We start from the raw sequence: 6,000 nt of genomic DNA, 5'->3' as shown, positions 1-6,000 counted from the left end.
TCGTAGAACAGGATAGCCACTGAGTCAAAGCTGGCTTGCTGTAACTAAACCCCACATTACCCTCTTGATACAAATGCATGTATGATAGGATCTGATGTAAGTCTTGCTGAGTACCTTGTACTCATGTTGCTTTATTTATGTTTTTGCAGCGGAGACTTCGGTCTTACTAGTGTTCTCATGGACTTCGACAAGTAGCTTGTACCTCAGCTACGATCTTGGTCGGATGTTGTAGATAGTCAGGGTCTTCAGCCTTTTTCATTTGTAGATGTCTGTACTCAGACATGTAATGCTTCCGCTTGTTGCTTGTATGCTCTGTATGATGGGTCTTGTGACCCCTGTTTGCAATAATTGCTATGATGGCTCTTTGAGCCTTATCTATATGAGTTGTTGAGTTATGATGTGATGCCATGTTGTACAGCACATATTTGCATATTATGCGTACGTGTAATGTGTATTGCTATGTGTGGGATCTGACTATCTAGTTGTTTATCCTTAGTAGCCTCTCTTACCAGGAAATGTCGCCTAGTGCTTCCACTGAGCCCTGGTAGCTTGCTACTGCTCCGAAACACTTAGGCTGGCCGGCATGTGTCCTTCTTCGTTCCTGTGTCTGTCCCTTCGGGGAAATGTCACACGGTGTCTACCGGAGTCCTGTTAGCCTGCTACAGCCCGGTTTACCGGAGTCCTGCTAGCCCAGTTGCTACAGCCCGGATTCACTTGCTGATGACCGACACGTTCATTGCTGGGTCATGTATGCTTGTCCCTGTAAGTTAGTGTCACTTTGGGTTCGCGACTAGCCATGTCAGCTCGGGTTCTTTGTCATATGGATGCTAGCAACACTATCATATACGTGTACCAAAAGGCGCAAACGGTCCCGGGCATGGTAAGGCGACACCCGTGGGAATACCATGCGTGAGGCCGCAAAGTGATATGAGGTGTTACCTGCTAGATCGGTGTGGCATAGAATCGGGGTCCTGACAGTTTTGGTATCAGAGCCTGACTGCCTATAGGATTATCAAGCCAAACTGGTCGAAGTTGAGTCTAGAAATTCTCTAGTTATGTAAGGGAATTGATTGTGGGAAGGAACGTAAGGCTCTTTTTACTTCTTATACCTCATGGCCTTCTGATCTGAGTCATCCTATCTTTCCTACGGGGTTAAGGAACTAGGCTTTCTCTTCCGTCCATCAGGATCACGTGTTACTACTCCGTAGTCCCATAGGATTGGTTGATCAGAGTCATACCCCAGTTTTTGAGTACTTCAGGTGTAGCCTGTTTAGTATGATCTCAGAACCTTGACTGGTGATGTTGAGTATGTTACTACCCCATTTTAGCAGGATGTCTCATTCTGAGCATTTTACTGCCGTTATGCTGCCAGAATTGCCCTAGGAGTTCGAGAGTTACTAATTTCCTTGTCCTACATTCTATAGCCTATAGTTGATGCTGATTCCGTCCTCGGTTTCGTTTCTCAGGATGTCATCAGCTAAGCGAAGTTCTGTTGCTCGTAGCCAGAACCGCGAAGATGGTAGGGATGAGGATCCTCCTGACCCGCCTTCGTTGACAGAGTTCATGTTAGAAATGGAGAGGAACAAGCGTGAGTCCAACCGCTTGTTGGCACGTATCGAGGAGAACACCGCACATCAGTTCAAAGGGTCTGTAACCATTCATGACTTCATTCGCTTGCACCCACCTACCTTTCATCATTCCATCGAGCCACTCGATGCAGATGACTAGCTCCGTAGCATCACTCATAAGCTACATTCCGCGAACGTAGCTGAAGATGACAAGGTCACCTATGACACATACCACCTGTAAGGTCCTGCTAGTCTTTGGTGGCAGAACTATGAGGCTATGCTTCCAGCTGGTCAGATTCCTACATGGAGAGATTTCACTGAGGCTGTTCGCGAGCATCACATTCCTGAGGCCCTCATTGATCACAAGAGAGAAGAGTTCTGTAGTTTCACCCAGAGTAAGATGGCTGTTGATGCTTATAGTAGAGAGTTTGAGAACCTTGCCCGCTATGCTTCAGAAGAGGTGTCCACGGACGCCAAGAAGCAAGCTAGGTTCCGGAAGGGTCTCAACCCCAAGTTGCATCGTGATCTTCACCTGCATCATTGTGATACATTCCAAGCTCTTGTGAACAAGGCCATCAATGCAGAAACAGCTCAGCTCACTTACGAGGAGTCTCGTAAGCACAACCGTGATTTGGGATCTTCCTCCGGTTCTAGTTCTCAAAAGCGCCGGATTTGGGTTCCAAACTCCGCTCTTCCACCCAGATATACACCGAAGCCATCTTATGTGGCACCTCATCCAGTTCAGCAGTATGCTCCACCCAGGCCTATTGGTGGACCGCCTGCCAATGTGGGTCCACGTCCTACCTCCAAGATTTGTTACAAGTGCGGAGAGCCAAGCCACATTGCCCGTATTTGTACTCAGACCAGTGTTGCTCCATCCCAGCCCGAGAAGTCTGCTGGTCATGGTAAGCCATCACGCAAGATGATTAGTGCCAATTCAGCTCACCCTAAACATGGACGTGTGCATCACGTCTCAGCTAAAGACGCTCATGATGATCCAGATGTCGTTCTTGGTACACTCCTTGTCAACTGTCATCCAGCATCAGTTTTGTTCGATACTGGAGCGTCTCATTCCTTCATTTCTGAAAGCTATGCCCGCTTGCACGACATGTCATTTTGTGATATGCTCTCCCCTCTACTTATTCAAACTCCTGGATCCAAATGGCAAACCTCTAGGATAAGTTATGGCAATGAAATCCATGTTGACAGACTTGTATTCCTTGCTTCCTTGATATCTCTCAAGTCTTCAAATATTAACGTCATCTTGGGTATGGACTGGATGACAGCTCATCATGCCAAGATTGATTGTTTCACCAGGTCTGTTCAGCTTACACATCCATCTGGCAAGATAGTCACTGTCTCCACCAGAGTTGCAAAGCGCCAACTCTATTCTCTTAATGCCAGCCCTCTTCCAGACCTTGAAGATATCCCGGTTGTCCGTGACTTTCCGGATGTATTTCCAGAGGAACTGCCAGGTGTTCCACCTGACAGAGATGTAGAGTTCGTCATAGATCTTATTCCAGGAAGTGCTCCAATCTCTAGGAGACCTTACAAGATGGCACCCTTAGAACTAGCCAAGCTTAAGAAACAACTTGAGGAGTCCTTGCAAAAGGGTTTCATCCGTCCTAGTTCTTCTCCTTGGGCTTGCCCCGTCCTCTTCGTCAAGAAGAAGGATGGTACGGACCGAATGGTTGTAGATTATCGTCCCGTTAATTTGGTCACGATAAAGAACAAGTATCCACTCCCCAGGATCAACGATCTGTATGATCAGCTCGCTGGATCCTCAGTCTTCTCCAAGATGGATTTGAGATTAGGCTACCACCAAATCAAAATCAGAAACGGGGACATCCCCAAGACAGCCTTTGTCACTCGTTATGGCCAGTACGAGTACACTGTCATGTCCTTTGGTCTAACCAATGCTCCAGCCACATTCTCCCTCTTGATGAACTCGATCTTCATGGAGTACTTAGATAAAGTCATCGTAGTTTACCTCGATGATATTCTTATTTACTCGAAGAACGAGGAAGAGCATGCCGAACATCTTAGACTTGTGTTAGAAAAACTCAGAGAGCACCGCCTTTATGCCAAGTTCTCAAAGTGTGAATTTTGGTTGCCAGAAGTGACCTACCTAGGCCAAGTAATCTCTGGTAAGGGCATTGCTGTCAATCCCGAGAGAGTTAAGGCCGTTCTCGATTGGACTCCACCTGAAACCGTTAAACAAGTTAGGAGTTTCCTTGGTCTAGCCAGCTATTGTCGCCGCTTTGTTGAAAACTTCTCCAAAGTAGCCAAACCCCTCACAGAACTTCTCAAGAAGGATACAAAGTTTGAGTGGTCCCCACAGTGTGAGTACAGTTTTCAGGAACTGAAAAGACGCCTGACTTCTGCTCCCATACTTGTGCCACCGGATTTCACTAAAGACTTTGTTATCTACTGTAATGCCTCACGACAGAGACTAGGTTGCATTCTTATGCAGGATCGTCATGTGATTGCCTATGCATCTCGACAGTTGCATCCACATGAGGAGAATTATCCTACACATGATCTAGAGCTTGCAGCCGTAGTCTATGCACTCAAGACCTGGCGACATTACCTCCTTGGTAAACGTTGCGAGATCTACACCGATCACCAGAGTCTCAAGTATATCTTCACCCAACCAGATTTGAACCTTAGGCAAAGACGTTGGTTGGAGGTGATCTCAGATTATGATCTAGGGATTACCTACACTCCAGGCAAAGCTAATGTCATGGCTGATGCGCTAAGTCGTAAATCCTATTGCAACAACCTCATGTTGCAGCAAGGCCAACCACTTCTCCATGAGGAATTCTGTAAGCTTAATCTTCACATTGCTCCTCATGGATTCCTTTCTACCTTAATGGTGAAACCTACTCTTGCGGATCAGATCATAACTAGCCACCAATATGATACGGGTATTTCTCGAATCAAGGATAACGTTAAGAAGGGAGCTGCTGGTAGTTTCTCTGTTGATGATCGAGGTGTTGTTTTCTTCGAGAACCGTCTGGTGGTTCCTAAGAAGCAACATCTTCGACAACTGATCCTTAAGGAGGCGCATGAATCCCCTCTCACGATTCATCCCGGTAGTACTAAGATGTATCAGGACCTACGCCAGAGGTTCTGGTGGACTAGGATGAAGAGAGAAATCGCTGAGTTCATTGCAAAATGTGATGTTTGTCGTCGCGTTAAGGCAGAGCATCAGAGACCTGCCGGCACCCTTCAGCCTTTAGCTATTCCTGAATGGAAATGGGATAAAGTAGGTATGGATTTCATCACCGGCTTTCCCAGGACCAAGAGAGGGAATAATGCTATTTTCGTAGTCATTGATCGTCTTTCCAAAGTGGCTCACTTCCTACCTGTTCGAGAGAGTATCACTGCTAGTCAGCTCGCTGACTTATATATTTCTCGAATAGTGTCACTTCATGGTGTTCCACTAGAGATCAATTCAGACCGTGGCAGTCTTTTCACTTCTCATTTCTGGGAGAGTTTCCAAACTGCCATGGGAACCCATCTTTCCTTCAGTACCGCTTTCCACCCTCAATCAAGTGGTCAAGTGGAACGGGTCAATCAAATTCTCGAAGACATGCTCAGAGCTTGTGTTATATCATTCGGTATGGATTGGGAGAAATGTCTTCCTTTCGCCGAGTTTGCTTATAACAATAGCTACCAATCTAGTCTCAAGAAAGCTCCTTTTGAGGTTCTCTATGGACGAAGATGTCGAACACCTTTGAACTGGTCAGAAACCGGTGAAAGACAATTCTTTGGACCGGACATGATCCAGGAGGCAGAAGAGCAAGTTCGCATCATTCGTGAGAACTTGAAAACAGCCTAGTCTCGTCAAAAGAGCCAGTATGATCGTCATCATAAGGATATGACTTATGAAGTTGGCGACAAAGCTTACCTTCGGGTTACTCCTTTGAAGGGTACCCATCGTTTCGGTATCAAGGGCAAGTTGGCTCCTCGTTACATTGGTCCTTTTCGCATTCTCGCTAAGCGAGGAGAGGTTGCCTACCAGTTGGAACTACCTCCACATCTTTCCCGAGTGCATGATGTCTTCCACGTCTCTCAACTCAGGCATTGCTTCTCGGATCCTATCCGCGGAGTGGACCACGAAACGCTTGATCTCCAAGATAACCTCACATACAGAGAGTACCCGGTTCGCATTCTTGATCAAGCAGAGTGTGTCACTCGATGTCATAACATCAAGTTTCTCAAGGTTCAGTGGTCTCATCATTCCGAGAGAGAAGCTACTTGGGAGCGAGAAGATCGTCTTCGACTGGAGTACCCCACTTTCTTTCCGTCGATCCCTGAATCTCGGGACGAGATTCTTTCAAGTGGGGGCGAGTTGTCACATCCCTAGTTCTGGTATGACCTAGACTAGCTAGTCATTTGTGCATCATGCTTAAATTCCATTTAAATT

Source organism: Triticum aestivum, chromosome 5B (genome assembly GCF_018294505.1).
Source record: "Triticum aestivum cultivar Chinese Spring chromosome 5B, IWGSC CS RefSeq v2.1, whole genome shotgun sequence".
NCBI classification, from domain to species: domain Eukaryota; kingdom Viridiplantae; phylum Streptophyta; class Magnoliopsida; order Poales; family Poaceae; genus Triticum; species Triticum aestivum.
Note: the sequence above shows the minus strand (reverse complement) of the source record.